This window comes from Balaenoptera ricei, chromosome 1 (genome assembly GCF_028023285.1).
Source record: "Balaenoptera ricei isolate mBalRic1 chromosome 1, mBalRic1.hap2, whole genome shotgun sequence".
NCBI classification, from domain to species: Eukaryota; Metazoa; Chordata; class Mammalia; order Artiodactyla; family Balaenopteridae; genus Balaenoptera; species Balaenoptera ricei.
In genome coordinates, this window is record NC_082639.1 from 139,208,094 (window position 1) to 139,227,145 (window position 19,052).

The window sequence follows — 19,052 nt, forward strand, 5'->3', positions numbered from 1 at the left end:
ACTCTTTGCACCCCTGACCTTTTCCATTTGTGCTCCATGCTGCAGCCAGAACAATCCCTGTGAGAAGGAAATCAGATCAGGTCTCCCCTTTGCTCAAAACGATTCAATGTCTTCTCATTTCACCTGGAATAAATCCTAGTTCTTACCACTGCCTAAAAGTGCTAAGTAATCTGGCTCCAGTCTAACTATTTGACCTCATTTCCTATACCTCTTCCCCGTGCTACTGCATTTTGCGTACACTGGCCTCCTTGTTGTCCCTCCAACACAGCAAAAACATCATACCTGCCTCTGGGATTAAGCAATTATTTTTCCTGGAATGATCTCCCTCTAGAAATTTGCATGGCTTCCTCACTCACTTCATTCAGGACTCTTCTTAAATTTTAAATATATAAATATAATTATAAATATATGATTTAATATATATATAATCACACATATATGTAACATATATATACTCACATACACTCTTTCTCCTCCCACAAGAATGTAAGCTCTGTGAGGGTATGAACTTTGTCTATATCTCTAGCACTTAGAATAGTATTGGGCATTTAATACAAAATTATTGAATGAATAAGGGGATGAAGGTACATCCCACAATCTGAAACAAAAGAGAATGAACCAAACAGAAACTAAGGCCAGATAGCAATCCTCTAGTAGGTGTGTACCAAACATTTCCTCTGTCCCCTGATGAACACAATTGTCAACATAAAACACGTCTGGTCCTTGCCCATAGTAAGCAGGCACTTAAGATGAGTAGACATATTAAATACCTAGTGAATGAGACAGTTGATAGGAAAGTACTGGTGGTCTTTAAATTAAAACTCTAATTAGTTAATAAATTTGTATCACCTTGCCTGGAGCCACTGGATGTTTCCTACCCTCCCCCCCGCCCTCGCCACTGTTCCTTTCTTCTGCCATACATGTCTCTTTCCCCCACTACTCTCCCTGACAGGACCAGCCACTGGAGGCTTGGTTTAGCTGCTTGGCCACTTCCTCACTGAAAGAACCTTCTCATTTTGCTACTTAGGAATTTCACAGTCACTGGCCTTCTCCCTCCCATACAACATCTGCTCCCTTCAGGGTTAAAAGAAACTCAGGGATCTAAGCAAAGGACAGAGACCTGTTATTAGGGCTGCAGTTGATACATCCAAGTAACTGAGACTAGTTAGAGACTTAAGCCATCTCTTTAGTATAGATTCAAACAGATTCTAACACCAATGTAGTATGGGAATTTTTGCCTATTATCTGTCCATTAGTCAGAAATTACCTATACGGTTATTAATACTGCCTCATTGACTCGAATAAGACACCTAAAAGGACATGACAAATATATCGACCCATTTTCCTGTGCAGAAAGAAGTGGGTTGCTGAGGATCAAGCTGTTAGAATAAGAGGTCAGGCCTCTGGACACTTGAACTGTGAGTCTGCTCTTTATGGCCACTAATGACTGGGGTCTCAAGTCCCGGTGGGGAAGAAAGAATAGCAAAGCCAACAACTTTGATTTGTTGGCAAAGCCTTTGCCTCAGTAGGCTTTTCCCCAAACAAATCCCTGCAGGCAAAGTCTCACTGGAATACCCCACCAGTTTGAAAAATACCATATGCATGAGGATACGTTACCTCAAAGATGAAACCAGCAAAAGCGATGATCACACTATAGTCACAGACTGAAGTAGCTTTTCTTTTGTTAGACAAAAAGTCAACAGAGTAATGATTGACCTCATTCACGACAGTCAGCCAGCCCTATGTGATTACTCCCATGACAACAAAGAAAATAAAGGAATAAGATACAGTGTTTTGATATCTCCAAAAGCAGGAGGATTAAGATGCTTTACCTTTATTTTTTTCCTGAATTCAGAGAAAAGAATTAGATTCATTTACTCAACTAGCATTATTAAACACAAACAAATAAGTGGTGCTAAAGTAAATAGTGTGAAAGAGAAGGAATACGGAGAAGGTATAATTTTCTTTCCACAGCATTTCCAACTGAGAAGCAGGCACAGAAACAAGAAATGACATCAAAATCATCCATGGAAGGAGCAAGATATTACAGTGTAAGATGTATCAATAAAAAAGGATGAGATGTAAAAAAAGGGCCTGTGTAAAATAAGTCAATTCACTCATTTTATAATTATTTCCTGGGCACCTACAACATCCCTAATACTGTGAAGCATAAGATCTTGAAAGATCTTAAAGTTTTCCAGAGAAGACAGTATATGCACATTAAAGCTAAATAAAAATATGTGCAGTATCATATTATTTGTTGAGTGAGTGGGAAAGCAGTATGTGTGATTTTCAAGAAATTGAGGAGGAAGAAGTCACTCTGGATTGATGAAATAGTGGAAAACTTCATGGAGGGGGTAGGAATGGTCTAGGTATCAGACGAAGCACAAAATTTTTAAATGTGAAGAGAAAACTCATTGCAGGCAATGGGAACCATGCACATGAATTCATGTAGATAAGAAACTATATGGCAGGTGTGTTAGTAATGCTTGCTACTCTAACAAAAATGCAACAATCTCAATGGCTAAACAAAATTAAAATTTATTCCTTGCTCATATAGGCTCAAATTCAGATGTTCCCAGTGAGTTGAAGGAGCATCTGCCCAGTTATTTTGAGGACCTGACTCTTTTAATCTTGTTGTTCTGTCCTCTAGGTGTGTAGAGTTCCCCTCCCTTTAGCTGATGGGTGGGAAAGAGAAGGAGTAAGGAAGACTGATTGAATATGGAAAATTTTCACAGGGCAGGTGTAGATGTGATGGATACACCTCAATTTAACCCTCATTCCGTTGGCTAGAACTCAGTCCAAACACCACACCTAACTGCAAGGGAGGCCACGTAATGTGTCCAGGAGGACATGGCAGTGGCCTGGGGTGAACACATAGCAGTCTCTGCCACAGCATGTTTGGGAAAAAGAAAGTACACCTAACTGGTTGGTGCAGAAGAGGTTAGAGAAATAGGTGAAATCAAAGATGGGAAAGTGTAAGACACAAGACTGCTCTCAAGGAGCTTAGAGAAGGAGGATAGGCACACATAAAAGGTTTAAAAACAAAAGAATGTGCTTAATTCTCCTAGGGGTGAGGCATAAAATAGATGGGAAGGGGAGTTATGGTTTTGAGAGGTTGCTCAGTGTGGCATGATTGGGAAAGGTTTCAAGGAAGATGTAGAAATAATGCTGAGCCTTTAAGGATAGAATCAGAGAGGATTCAGAGAGATAGAAGTACCGGAGCGGATATCTCAGGTGGGATAGGTATAAAGAGAGGGTAAACATTAATACAAATGAGGAAGGTGGAAAAAGAATATGATCAAGGGCAGAGAGATAATTATAAGGAGGCTGGAGGGAGATAGTAATCAAACAAATGGCATTTATCAATGAGAGTCCTTTTGGCATTGGGAGCAGAGGAACAGTTCTTTATTTATAGGACTGCCACACATCACAGGACTTTTATCATCCCTAAACCACACCCATCAAATGCGGGTACTACCCCCAAGTAATAGTGACTTTTAAATTCCCCCATACTCCCAAATCTCCCTCCTGGGAAAGGGATAGAGCAGTAGTGCCTCTGTTAAGGGCATTGGCCAGAGAATAAAGAGAGATGAGGTCAGAAAAGTTGTCAGGAAACCTTTGATGTAGGGTCCTGATGTGAGGCTAGGGAGGGTAAGGGAGAGAAAATAGGAAATAGGAAGCTACTGAAGGCCTTAAATGGAGACTGTGCTGAAAATAGTGTTCAAATCTGTTACCTCTAGGCTGGATGTCCAAGACGGTGGCACCACCAATTGGAAACTGTTTTAAATTCAACTTGAGGCATAACTCACAAAAGACTTATACCCAAATCAAGTCGATTAATCCAAATGTCACATATGGGCATTCAAATATTAAACAATAAATTCCTGAAAATTCAGGATGCTCCTAAATTAATACCACTAAATCAGTCTCTTACCTCCTGAGGCTAGAATGGTATGTAGATGGAACTTCCCCTAATGAAAGAAATCAATCTGGCAAGAAACCAGAGAAGTTAAAGTAATTTGAAAGTGTCTATATTTTCTATCCACCCAGCCTTATTTTGTGAATGTTTCCTCTATTTAGAGAGCTACTGCAGTTACTTCAGACATGTCAGGTCCTTCAGGACAGATATATCTTTCCCTGATTCCAAAACCACTGAAAATGGTTCTCTCCCAAATAATAGGATTGCCGATTTGCCAAGCTACACTTTTGTATCTATGTCTTTTGTCCCTTGACTGGCCCTTAAAACAAGAGTTTTTAGCTGAAGGGCATGCTAAGTGAAATAGAGCTAATCCCATTGGCCAGGATTGCCTGTTACCCAACAATCACAGAGCCTGGTCTGACCCTCATAGCACTGACGTGGGACAATCAGGGAGGTCGGTCAGATGTACCTGCAGTCCTGATGGGAAATGTCACTCAGAAATGCCTCAGCTGCAAGAGAAGCATCTCAAAATGGATGTTTGAAAATAACCATGATGATACCCAGAAACAGCACACTTAGAAAGTTTAAAAGGGGCAAAGACAGGTTCACAAAAAAACAATTCTAAGGGATATCTCTCATAAAGGGAAGCAGAAAATATTTTTCCCAAAATACCTGACTTCTTCTAAAATCACTGGCAGTTTTTTTCCCGTGGCATCCCTGAGACCAAATATCATGTCGATGTACAGGTTTCCTCTAATGAACATTCAGACACCCCAACGATGGCTCTGATGTAATTATTGGGACATCAAAGTAAATTACTTCAATAGATTATTTTCCTCCTTTTTTCTCAGTGAAGTTGAAGGAATGGGGTTTTGACTGAGGAAGAGAAAAGACGGGTAACTGACACATGTGCAGCTTTGAGGTTTAGGGCATTAGGAAGGTTTGCTTTTTAGGAAAAGAGAAAAGTGGGTGTTAGGAGAGAGGTGGAGAAAGGAAAAGGAGCTCCTCATCCACAAATAATTAAATAATTAAAGGGAATTATTTTCACTTTAAGACAAGGGAAAACTACCATTCTTTCCACTCACAAATATTTCTGAAATGTTTACTTGATACAAGAAAGTGCCAAGTTCTAAGTATCCAATAGTGAGCAACATAAAGAAACAAACAAAAACCTGCTATCATTTGAAAGCAGAAGAAGGGATTTCATCAAATGGGAAAATCTGCAGCTTCTTTGGAGAGTAGGGGAAGTTTGAAAGCAACACAAAGAAGGCTGGTGGGGGGAAGTCATACTGAGTGGTCGTGAGAGAAGGAAGAAATGCCTTTGGGAACAGCTATAGTGGAGGTGAAAGTAAGGAAGCTAAGGTCAGATGGCTCTGACCTTCTCAATAAGCTTGGAGGTATTGGCTGAAAGTAGTTTGAAAAAGAAGAGAACAGAGAAGGTATGGAATATAGGAAATGTGTTCTTGACCTTGATAAGTCTAGTAGTTTGTCTGCTTTTCGCCCACTAGAGGTATGTGGTATTACATGCAGCTTGGTTTCCATGAGTTGGTGTGCAGACATTTGATAAAATGCTGGTGATCAGCCTGATATGTTCACTTGCTTAAACTTTCTATGATAATTATGACACTCTGCCAAGTGCTCCTTTTGGTTCTAGCAGCCTGGGTACTTTTGGATCTTGTAAGAGATAATCTAGGAATCTATTTGGAATCAATTAATCAGTCATTAGTATCAAGAAATGATTATTGGACACCTGAGAAATTACACTTTAAAGTTCAATAGCAACTTTACTGGAAAATTCAGACTTGCTCGCTCCATTCTAACTATATGGACTTCTTTGCTTTTCATCAAATATTTTGAGTACTCCCATCTCAGGGAGTTTGCAATTGTTTCCTCTACAAATCCTCCCAGAGAGACATAAAACTTACTCTTTCACCTCCTCTTCCATCAAGTTTTGTTCAAATGTTACCATTTCAGCAAGACCAGCCCTAAAACCCTTTTTAAAATTGCAGCCTTACAGCATTCCCATCCTTCTTGCCCTCCTCTATTTTTCCACAGTGCTTACCACCTACAACATACTGTATAATTTACTTTTAAAATTATATATGTCTTTCCATCTCCTGCCAAGAATGAAAGCTCTGTGAATGTGTATATGTTTTCCTTTCCTTTTATTTTTACTTCTCTATTTCAGAACCTAGGACAGTGTGTAATATGAAAAAAAATACTTGATGAATGAATGAATGATAATTATGGCTCATTCTATCTCTGAAAAAGAGAGCCTAATAAAGCACCTTCTTGCAGAATTTCCAGTCTCTGAGATTTTTGGTAATTGGTTCTAGAGTAAAATTATAACCAATATAGTTAATAAATATCTAATGTCATTTATTGAGAAATCTCATCAAAAGAACCAAAGGTAGCTTAGAAAAAAAGGAGAGAGGGGAGGAGGAGAGAAGGTAAAAGAGAAATGAAGAGACAAAACCACTGAGGAGTCAACGTGCAATGAGAAATACAGCACATGATTAAAAGAAAGAGAAGACTCAGCATGTGAGGAAGTGGCAAATGGGCTGTCCGATGCCACTTTCTTACCTTTCATGCCACTGGGGAAGTGGGGGAAGAGGGCATACCACCTCTGGGCTGGAAGCTTCCACTTAGCAGTCCCACTTGCCATCTGCACTGTGGGAGGCAATGTCTGTGCTTTCTTTAATTGAACTGGGCAAGATCAGATGGACTGATTACCCATTGAGCCAATTGCTCACAGGAGATTCCCAGAGAATTAAATTCATTCAAGACTGCATATTTATGGACAACATGCTCCTTTGAAGGGAACGTTAGGACGCTTAAGAGTTGTTTTTATAAGCTTCCAAATTATGTCAAAAGAGATTACATATACAAATATTAGCTTTTTATCCAATGTAATGCGTTTAGTGCATAAAGCAAGGTTAACTTTTACTTTCCTGGGACTTTTAAAACTCCCTCAGCCCTCATTACCTTCCAACAAGACGTAAATTGGAAAGTCTACAGATGTTTTACTGTATACAGCCCTTCTGCATCCCCTTCAAAAAAGAAATCTTTGAGTTTCTGTAGAGTTTTCCCCCACTTTGCATCATGGCAGATTTTAAAGCCAGGGGTTTCAGACAAGTAATAACAAGTTTGCTTAATCAGTACTCCAGTTGACACCACTATTTGATGCTACACCAATGCTTGAAACAGTGTATGGCTCTCTACTTTGGAGCGTTATGTGTAAGTTTTATGCAGTGTTAAGAAATAGGTTTTCGGATTTTACAGTCCTAAATTTGAATTCCAACTTATAATTCACTGTAAACTTAGATATACTCATTCTTAAAATGGATAATCTATATCACATAATATTAGGAGCATTAGAGATAAAGTACATAAAGTGTCTAGCATGGGTCTGTCACACAGTTGGGTTTCAATGGGAAGTAATTCCATCACACCTCCCCCTTCTCATCCTCTACAACACTTTTGTGTTATTCAAAGCTGCCACAGTTACTGGGTTCTACAAATCCCTACCTCTTTTCTAACCCAAACTGATCTCATTCAAAGTACATGAATGGAACTTGAATGCTGACTTGGTGCAGTTCTATAAAAATGTTCTCATCAGACAGTGAGCCACTGAAGTTATAGTTTAGGAGAAAACTATTTCACTCAGCTAGAGAAAATCCCTGTTTTGTTTTCATTTTGAAGGGAATACAGCTTTATAAATGTTATTGATTTTATTCAATAAGGACCTTAAAATATTAAGCTATTGATCTCCACTTGGTTAAAATTTCTCCTGTAAAAATACAGAAACAAAGTACTTAATATTAATTATTCTGAACTAGAAATTTAGAGAAATCTCACAGGAAGTACCAGGGTAGTCTCTATGATAATTAGAATGAATACCACTTTTACAGTATTATGCGTGAGAAAACATTTTCTCATTTAACTCTTATAATTCTGAGGTATATTTATTTCTATGTTTACAACAGTATAGTTAGGGAAATTTGGTCATAAGGTTAAGATGGAGGGAAGTAATAAAAAAGAGAACTGAAAATAGAAAATAAGTTATAGGAAAAGAACAATAAGGCTAAAAGTAAGTATTAGATAAGACCAGCAAAACTGATAAAAATCCTGGACAAGGAAAAAAAAAAGAGAGATAACACAAATTACCAATATCAGGAATAAGAAGAACATTCTTACTAAGACTGTACACGCATCAATAATAGTGGACTATTATCAAACAACTTTATGCTAACAAATTCAACAGCTTAAATTAAATGGACAAATTCCTCAAAAAATACACTTTACCAAACTGACATAAGATGAACAGAAATTTGGAAGAGCCATATATCTGCTAAAGAAATTCAACTTAATTTCAAAAACTTTTCCATAAAATAATTCCAGACTCAGTTGGTTTTACTGGTGAATTCTACCAGACATATAAGGAAAAAAATAATACCAAACTTACACAACCTTTTTGAGAAAAAAGAGACCATTTCCTAACTAATTCTGTGAGGCCAGAATAACACTAATACAAGAACCTGAAAAAGACGTTACAGAGTGAGACACAGAGAGAGAGAGAGAGAAATAATTACTCACCAATATTGGTCATGAATAGAATTCAGTAATACTTTTCAAAATGTTAACTAACTTGGATCCAGTAATATATAAATAGGATAATGATGCAGAATAAAAGCATTTGACAAACTGCCATGCCAATTCATAATTTTTTTAAAGTTCTCATTAAACTAGGAATAGAAGAGAAATTAATTAATTTAGTTCATTAATTGATCCAATTCAATTAATTTATGAAAAACAAAAAATATCATCATATTTAAAGATTAAAGACTAAACACTTTTTTTCATAAGATTATATAGAAGGCAGAGATTCCCAATTCCCACCATTTCTATTCAATATTTTCCTGGAGGTGAGGGCCAGGGCAGTAAGTGAAGAAAAAAATAAAATTTATGAAAATCAGAACAGAAGAAGTAAAAATGTATATTTGCAGATGATATGGTTGTAAACACAGAAAATTCTGAGGAATTTGAAAAACATCTAATAGAATAAGTGTATTTAGCAAAATTGTAGAATATAAAGTTAATAAAAATCAACTATATTTTACATAGTAACAGCAATTATAAAATTAATTAAAAAACAACTCTACTTCTAAAATCATCAAAAATCATAAAACACTTAACAAATTTAAGAATATCTGTAAAGTGAAAACTACAAAACATCACAGAGAAATTAAAGATCTAAATAAGCAGACATGTTCATGGATTGCAAGACTAAATATTATTAAGATGTCAATTCTTCACAAACTGGTTTCCACAACTCTCCACAAAATTGTTCTAATGCAATTTTTGTCATAATCCCAGCATGTATTTAAAGATTTGATAACCTGACCCTAAAGTAACTATGGAAATGCAAAAGACTTAAACATCAAACTTTATTTTAAAAGAATAATGACAAACTTTATTTAAAAAGTATAATGTTACACAACTTTCACCAGGTGATTTTAGACTTAAAGACAATATAATCAAGAATGATCAGTCAGTCAAACATAAGAGTCAATAAATTGATGCAATGGAAAAGAGATCAGAAATATACCCATAGTTATATAGTCATTTAATTTTTGGCAAAATGTCAAAGCAATCCACTGTGGTAAAGAAGGTCTTCTTAACAAATGAACAACTGGGTATGCATATATGAAAATAATGAACCTTGACCCCTACTTCATATAATATATAAACATTACTTTACAATGACTCCTAATTCCATAGGTAAAAGCTGAAACTATTAAGATAATATCATTGTAACTTAGAGGTAAGCAATGGTTTCTTAAACTGAACATAGAAATAAATAACCATAAAAGAAAGGATTAATAAATCAGTCTTCATCAAAATTAAAAAGTTTTATTCATCCAAAGAAACCATTTAAAAAATAGGTAAGCCACAGCCTGGGAAAATATATTTGCAAAACTTATATTTAACAAAGGATTAGTATTTAGTTAATGCAAAATTTTTTCTACAACTCACTGAGAAAAATAAAGCAACCTAGTAAGAAACGGGCAAAAGATCTGAACAGACACATCACAAAGGAAGATGTACAAAAGGGCCATAAACCCCCAAAAAAGTGCTCAATATTATTAGTCGTCAAGGAAATGCAACTGAAACCACCATGAAATAAAAGCATACAACCACTAGAGTTGTTAAAAATTAAAAAGACAGTCAACATTCAATGTTGGCAACCCTAAATTCTTATACACGGTGATGGGAATACTGACTGGTATAACCACTTAAGGAAAAGATCTGACAGTGTTTTATAAATGTTAACATACATCCATCTTATAATCCAAAAATTCCACTCTGAGGAAGAACAAAAGAACAGAAGATAAAAACATATATCCAAAAATAAGAATGCTACCACATGTTTCACAGCAGTTTTATTCATAAAACTGATTTACCTTTTCCTTCTGCTTACCAAGACTCAACTTCTATTCATCATCTGAGTAAAACCATAGTAAGCTGCCCAACTGTCTCATCCCTAGGAACACTCTGATCTACCAGCCATCATCATTCAAGAAGAGGAAGAAAAAGCCAGAGACTTTGTGGAGAGCCTCTCTGAGCCTGACTGTATTGGAACTGAGTGTTGGAGTTACTGACAACTGCCATGTAGAAAGGTGTGCTAAAGCTCGACCCTCACTTCAGGAGAGGCTGAAACAACTGAGGGTATTAGGAGATGATACACAGGACATACATGCAGGACCTTTCAGTGACCAAACAGCTGAGGGCCAGAGGGCATACAGACTAGGAACATCAACTGTATTTCCACAGAGTATATGAACCCAACAGCTAGCAATTTGGTAGTTGAGGTTGGAGCCTCATTATTCACTATGTTGACTTTCACTTAATAACAATGTGTTCTGTACAGCACGCACATCCAACCTCATCTGCACTTTTTACTCCTGAGTCCAGACTTTCCATATTGCAATCTCTTCCTGGTTTCAGTCTGACATCCACTCAGCCTTCAGGCATACCTATACCTCCAATGCCAAACATGTTCCAAGATCCTGTGGTGTCAATAGTCTTCCTTCTTTTTGACTTACTCCAATTGCTTTAGTTACACATTGCCTTTCTCTAGAGTGCTAAAATAATTAAAACTCATTTATCTTTTTCATTTTTTCAAATTTTATTGCTATTTCTTTTTACCAATCATCTCTTCCACAAATCTATTTGTTCTTTTAGATTTGCCATTTTTTAAAATTTAACTTACAGAAATTTTATTTACTTTCAAGAGTGTTGGACCTATACTTTTAAACAGAATATATTCTCTCTGTATCTCTTGACCTCTTTTTCATATTTTTCAGTCCCCTGAAAACCTTTTGTGCATTTCAATAATTATCTGTTTGGACCTCTGGGATAACATCGAGTGCATTAGCATTATAGGGGTCCCAGAAAGAGAAGAGAAAGAGCCCAAGAAAATATTTGAAGATATAAATACAAAATATTTGAAGATAGATATATTTCCCTACCCAGGAATAAGAAACAAGCATGCAAGTCTGGGAAGCACAGAGAGTCCCATACAGGATTAACCAAAAAAGGAACATACCAAGACACATTGTAATCAAAATGACAAAATGAAAGATAAAGAAAGAATACTAAAAGCAGCAAGGGAAAAGCAACAAATAACATAAAAGGGAACTCCCTTTCTCAGCAGAAACTGCAGGCCAGAAGGGAGTGGCAAGATATATTTAAAGTAATGAAAGGGAAAACCCTATAACCAAGAATGCTCTACCCAGCAAGGCTCTCATTCAGATTTGATGCGAAATCAAAAGCTTTACAGACAAGCAAAAACTAAAGGAATTCAGCACCACCAAACCTGATTTACAACAAATGTTAAAGGAACATTTCTAGGCAAAAAGGAAAAGGCCACAATTAGAAATGAGAAAATTACAAAAAAGCTCACTGGTAAAGGCAAACATATAGTACATGTAGGAAATCATCCACACACAAAACTAGTAGGGTGGTTAAAAGACAAAAGTAGTAAAAACAGTTGCATCCACAATAAGGAGTTAAGGGATACAGAAAACAGTTAGATAAACAGTAATAATGAGGGGATGTGACTACAAATGCATGTTTTTTAAAATGCATTTGAAATTAAGTGATTAGCAACTTAAAACAATCATGTTTATATATAGACTGCAATACAAAAACCTCATGATAACCAACCAAAAATTTATAATAGATATAAACACAAAAAAGAAAAAGGAATCCAAACATAACACTAAAAATAGTCATCAAATCACAAAAGAAGGGGAAAAAAAGACTTACAAAAACAAATCCAAAACAATTAAGAAAATGGCAATAAGAACACTCATATCAATAATTACCTTAAATGTAAATGGACTAAATACTCCTATCAAAAGGTAGACTGGCTGAATGTGTACAAAAACAAGACCTGTATATATGCTGCTTACAAAAGACTCACTTCAGATCTAGAGACACATACAGGCTAAAAGTGAGGGGATGGAAAAAGGTTTTCCAAGCAAACAGAAATCAAAAGAAAGCTGGAGTAACAATAGTTATGTCAGAAAAATAGACTTTAAAATAAAGATTATTGCAAGAGACAAAGAAGGACACTACCTGATGATGAAGAGATCAATCCAAGAAGACATAACAATTATAAATATTTATGCACCCAACATAGGAGCACTTCAATACATAAGGCAAATATTAACAGACATAAAAAGTGAAATCAAGAGTGACAATAATAGTAGGGAATTTTAACACCACACTTATATCAATGAGTGGATCATCCAGACAGAAAATCAAGTAAACAAAGGCCTTAAATAACACATTAGACAAAATGGATTTAATTGATATATATAGATCATTCTATCTGAAAGGATCAGAATACACATTCTTTTCAAGTACACATGGAACATTCCCCAGGATAGATAACATGCTACACCACAAAAAAAGCCTTGGTAAATTCAAGAAAGTTGAAATCATATCAAGCATCTTTTCTGACCACAACGCTTTGAGATTAGAGTCAACTACAAGAAAAAAAAAAGCAAAAAACACATACACGTGGAGACTAAACAATATGCTACTAAACAACCAATAGATCACTGATGAAATGAAAGAGAAAATCAAAGAATACCTAGAGACAAATGAAAATAAAAGTACAAAAATCCAAAATATATGGGAAGCAGCAAAAGCAGTTCTTAGAAAGTTTATAACCATACAATCTTACCTCAGGAAACAAGAAAAATCTCAAATAAACAACTTAATCTTACACTTAAAGCAACTAGAGAGAGAATAAATAAAACCCAAAGTTAACAGAAGGAAAGAAATCATAAAGATCAGAGAAGAAATAAATAGAGACTAAAAAAAAAATAGAAAAGATCAATGAAACTAAAAGCTGATTCTTTGAAAAGATAAAATTGGTAAACTTTTACCCAGACTCATCAAGAAAAAAAGGGAGGGGGCCCAGATCAATGAAATCAGAAATGAAAAAGGAGAATTTTATAACCAACACTACAGAAATACAAAGGATCAAAAGAGACCTCTAAGAGCAACTATATGCCAATAAAATGGACAACCTAGAAGAAATGAATCTTAGAAAGGCACAATCTCCCAAGGCTGAATCAGAAAAAAGAGAAAATATGAGCAGACCAATTACCAGTAATCAAATTGAAACAGTAATTTTAAAACACCCAACAAACAAAAGTCCAGGACCATGACTTCACAAGTGAATTCTACCAAACATTTAGAGAATATTTAGCACCTATCCTTCTCAAACTATTCCAAAATTTGCAGAGAAAGGAACAGTTCTGAATTAATTCTATGAGGGCATCATCATCCTGATACCAATACCAGACAAAGATATCACAAAAAAATTACAGGTCTGTATCACTAATGAACATAGATGCAAAATTCCTCAAGAAAATACTAGCAAACTGAATGCAAAAATACATTAAAAGGATCATACATCATGATCAAGTAGGATTTATCCCAGGGATGCAAGGATTTTTCAATGTCTGTAAATCAATCAACGTGATACACCACATTAACAAATTGAAGTATAAAAACCATATGATCATCCCAATAGATGCAGAAAAAGCTTTTGATAAAATTCAACATCAACTATGATAAAAACTCTTCAGAAAGTGGGTATAGAGGGAACATACCTCAACATAACAAAGGACATATAATACAAACCCACAGCTAATATCATACTCAGTGGTGAGAAGCTGAAAGCACTTCCTCTAAGATCAAGAACAAGACAAGGATGATCACTCTAATCACTTTTATTCAACATAGTTTTGAAAGTCTTAGCCACAGCAAAGAAAAAAAATAAAATAAAAGGGATCCAAATTGAAAGGAAGAAGAAGTAAAACTGTCACTGTTTGCAGATGACATGATACCATACATAGAAAATCCTAAAGACACCACCAGAAAACTACTAGAGCTCATCAACAAATTTGGTAAAGTTGCAGGACACAAGATTAATATACAGAAATCTATTGCATTTCTATATACTAACAATGAACTATCAGAAAGAGAAATTAAGAAAACAATCCTATTTACCATTGTATTGAAAAGAATAAAATACCTAGGAATAAACCTACCCAAGAAGATAAAAGACATGTACTCTGAAAACTACAAGATGCTGAAGAAAGAAATTGAAAGTGACACACAAAAAATGGAAAGATATACCATGTTCTTGGATTGGAAGAATCAATATTGTCAAAAAGACCATACTGAAGGGGTACGCAACACCTGGGCCATGGATTGATACCAGTCCGTGGCCTGTTAGGAACCGGGTCGCAAAGCAGGAGGTGAGTGGTGGGCAAGCGAGCGAAGTTTCATCTGTATTTACAGCCATTCCCCATTGCTCACATTACCGCCTGAGCTCCGCCTCCTGTCAGATTAGTGGCAGCACTAGATTCTCATAGGAGTGCGAACCCTACTGTGAACTGTGCATGTGAGGGATCTAGGTTGCACCCTCCTTATGAGAATCTAATGCCTGATGATCTGAGGTGGAGCTGAGTTGGTGATGCTAGTACTGGGGAGTGTCTGCAAATACAGATTATCATTATCAGAGAGGTTTGACAGCATAGAGACCATAATAAATCAATTGCTTGCAGACACATACCAAAACCCTGTCAGTGAGTGGCAAGTGACAATTAAGCTGCATCTGGTGGCAGGCTTTATAGTGGCAAGTGAGTTGATGTACTTCAGTTGAACAACTGCATCTAGTGGCAGGCTTTAAGTCAGAATCCAACACTTATTTCAGTCTGTGCATGACCTGTCCATTATTTTATTTATCACTTCCATCCATGGCTCTTTCCCACACTGCACACTTGTCTCAGTCACAGTTTTGTTAAGTCCACAAGCTAACCCTAACCAAAATGAGTAAAAAACAAATGTCGCTGGAGAGTTTTTTTAAAAAGGGAGAAAGACCCAATGATGAGACAGCAGAAGACTCTAAGACTGCCAACAAAAAAGAAAGCTGCATTTAAAAGAAAATACTGAGAGTCCTACTTCATTGCAACAGGTGATTCACATTCTACAAGCCCGCTCTGTACAATATGTGGTGACCGGCAATCCAAGGAAGCCATGAAACCTTCAAAACTGCTTTGCCACATGGAGACCAAGCACTCTGCGTTAAAAAATATGCCTTTGGAGTTTTTCAAAAGAAAAAAAAACATGAACATGAAGAACAGAAGCAATTATTGAAGGCCACCACTTCATCAAATGTGTTGGTACTGAGAGCAGCATTCTTAGTGGCTAACCACTTTGCTAAATCTAAGAAGCCCTTTACAATTTGTGAAGAGTTGATCCTGCCTGCTGCTAAGGACATTTGTCATGAACTTTTAGGAGAGGCTGCAGTTCAAAAGGTGGCACGTGTTCCTCTTTTGGCTAGCACCATAACTAGACTAATTGATGAAATAGCAGAGGCTACTGAGGCACAATTGTCAGAGACGATTAATGAGTCACTGTGGTACACAACCCAGGTTGACGAGTCTACCAATGTTGACAACAAGGCGACAATGCTTGTTTTTGTGTGATATATTTTTCAGGAGGATGTGCGTAAGGATATGTTATGTGCACTTTTGTTGCCGACCAACACCACAGCTGCAGAACTATTCAAGTCTTTGAATGATTACATATCAGGAAAACTGAATTGGTCATTTTGTGTCAGTATATGCATGGACAGAGCAGCTGACATGATTGGACAGCTTTCTGGTTTCACTACTCAGGTCAAAGAGGTCACTTCTGAATGTAAGTCTATGCACAGTGTCATCCATAGAGAAATGCTGGCTAGCTGAAAAATGTCACCTGAACTTAACAACATTTTGCAGGATGTGATTAATATTATCAACCACATTAAAGTACATGTCCTTAACTCACGTCTGTTCACACAGCTCTGTGAGGAGATGGACATAGAGCACACACGTCTTCTCTTATACACAGAAGTGAGATGGCTTTCTAAAGGTAGATCACTGGCCAGAGTTTTTGAGTTACAAGAGCTGCTCCAGAGATTTCTTCTAGAAAAACTGTCACCACTGGCAGCATATTTCAGTGACACAGACTGGGTCACAAAACTTGCTTACTTGTGTGACATATTCAACCTGCTCAGCAAACTCAATCTGTCACTTCAGGGGAGAATGACAACGGTGTTCAAGTCGGCAGATAAAGTGGCTGCATTCAAAGCCAAACTGGAATTATGGGAGCGATGAGTGAACATTGGGATTTTTGACACGTTTCAAACATTAGCAGAGATTTTGAAAGAGACTGAGCCAGGACCTTCTTTCTCTTAGCTGGTACATGATCACCTATCTCAGCTTTCAAAAGAGTTTGAGCATTACTTCCCAACCACAAAATACCCCAGAACTGGAAAGGAATGGATCTGCGACCCATTTGTGAATAAGCCAGGTGAATCAACTTTGTCCGTGCTAGAAGAGGATCAACTGCTTTTAACTTTTAAGGCAGTGGCCTTAAAAGTATGTTTGAGACAACTTCAAATCTCCATACATTCTGGATTAAAGCCAAGGCAGAATATCCTGAGACTGCCACAAAAGTACTGAAAAGCCTGCTTCCATTTCCAACATCCTATCTTTGTGAAGCAGGGTTTTCTGCAGTGACAGCCACCAAAATGAGATTACGGAGTAGACTGGACATAAGCAACACACTTCAGGTGTCACCATCTCCCATCACCCCCAGATGGGACCATCTAGTTGCAGGAAAACAAGCTCAGGGCTCCCACTAATTCTGCATTATGGTGAGTTGTATAATTATTTCATTATATATTACACTGTAATAATAATAGAAATAAAGTACACAATAAATGTAATGCGCTTGAATCATCCGAAACCATCCGCCCCATGCCAGTTCATGGAAAAACTGTCTTCCACAAAACTGGTCCCTGGTGCCAAAAAGGTTGGGGACCACTGCATACTGCCCAAGGCAATCTACAGATTCAATGCAATCCCTATCAAATTACCAATGGCGTGTTTCAGAGAACTGGAACAAAACATTTTAAAACTTATATGGAAATACAAGATCCCAAACAGCCAAAAGAATCTTGAGAAAGAAGAACAGAGCTGGAGGAATCATGCTCCCTGACTTCAGACTATACTACAAAGCTACAGTCATCAAGACAGTATGATACTGGCATAAAAACAGACATATAGATCAATGCAACAGGATACAAAGCCCAGAAATAATCCCACGCACTTATGGTCAATTAACCTACAATACGGGAGGCAAGAATATACAATGGAGAAAAGACAGTCTCTTTAATAAGTGGTGCTAGGAAATCTGGAGAGCTGCATGTAAAAGAATGAAATTAGAACATCTCTAAGACCATATATAAACCAAAATAAACTCAAAATGGATTAGGGACCTAAATGTAAGATTGGATACAATAAAACTAGAGGAAAACATAGGCAGAACACTCTTTGAAATAAGTTGCAGCAATATTTTTTTAGATCAATCTCCTAAAGTAATGGAACCAAAAGCAAAATAAACAAATGGGACTTAATTAAATTTAAAAGGTTTTGCATAACAAAGGAAACCATAAACAAAATGAAAACACAACCTACTTACTGGGAGAAAATATTTGCAAATGATGCGACTGACAAGTGCTTAATTTCCAAGATATACAAACAGCTCATACAGCTCAATGTCACAGAAAATCAACCAAATCAAAAAATGGGTAGAAGATCTAAGTAGACATTTCTCCAAAAAAGACACACACATGGCCAAAAGACACATGAAAAGATGTTCAACATCACTAATTACTAGAGAAATGCAAATCAAAACTACAACGAGGTATCACCTTGCCCCAGTCAGAATGGCCATCATCAAAAAATCTACAAATAATAAATGCTGGAGATAGTGTGGAGAAAAAGAACCCTCCTACACTGTTGGGGGGAATGTAAATTGGTACAGTCACTATGGAAAACAGTATGGAGGTTCCTTTAAAAACTAAAAACAGAGTTAACAGTATGATCCAGCAACTCCACTCCTTGGCATATATTGATAAAAGACAAAAAGTCTAATTCAGAAAGATACATGCACCCCAGTGTTTAGAGCAGCACTATTTACAATAGCCAAGACATGGAAGCAACATAAATTCCCCTCAACAGATGAATGAATAAAGAAAATGTGGTACCTACACAATGGAATATAACTCAGCCATAAAAAAAGAATGAAATAATGTCTTTTGCAGCAACATGGATGGACTTAGAGATTATCATAGTAAATGAAGTAAGACAGACACAGAAATATAAATATCCTACAATATCACTTACATGTAGAATCAAAAAAAATGATACAAATAAACTTATTTACAAAACAGAAATAGACTCACAGACATAGAAAGCAAACTTATGGTTACCAAAGGGGAAAGGGGATGTGGGAGGGATAAATTAGGAGTTTGGGATTAAGAGACACACACTACCATATATAAAATAGATAAACAACAAGGACCTACTGTATAGCAACAGGGAACTATATTCAATATCTTGTAATAACCTATAATGGAAAAGAATCTGAAAAAGGATAGATAGATAGATAGATAGATAGATAGATAGTTGATAGATAGATAGATATAGAC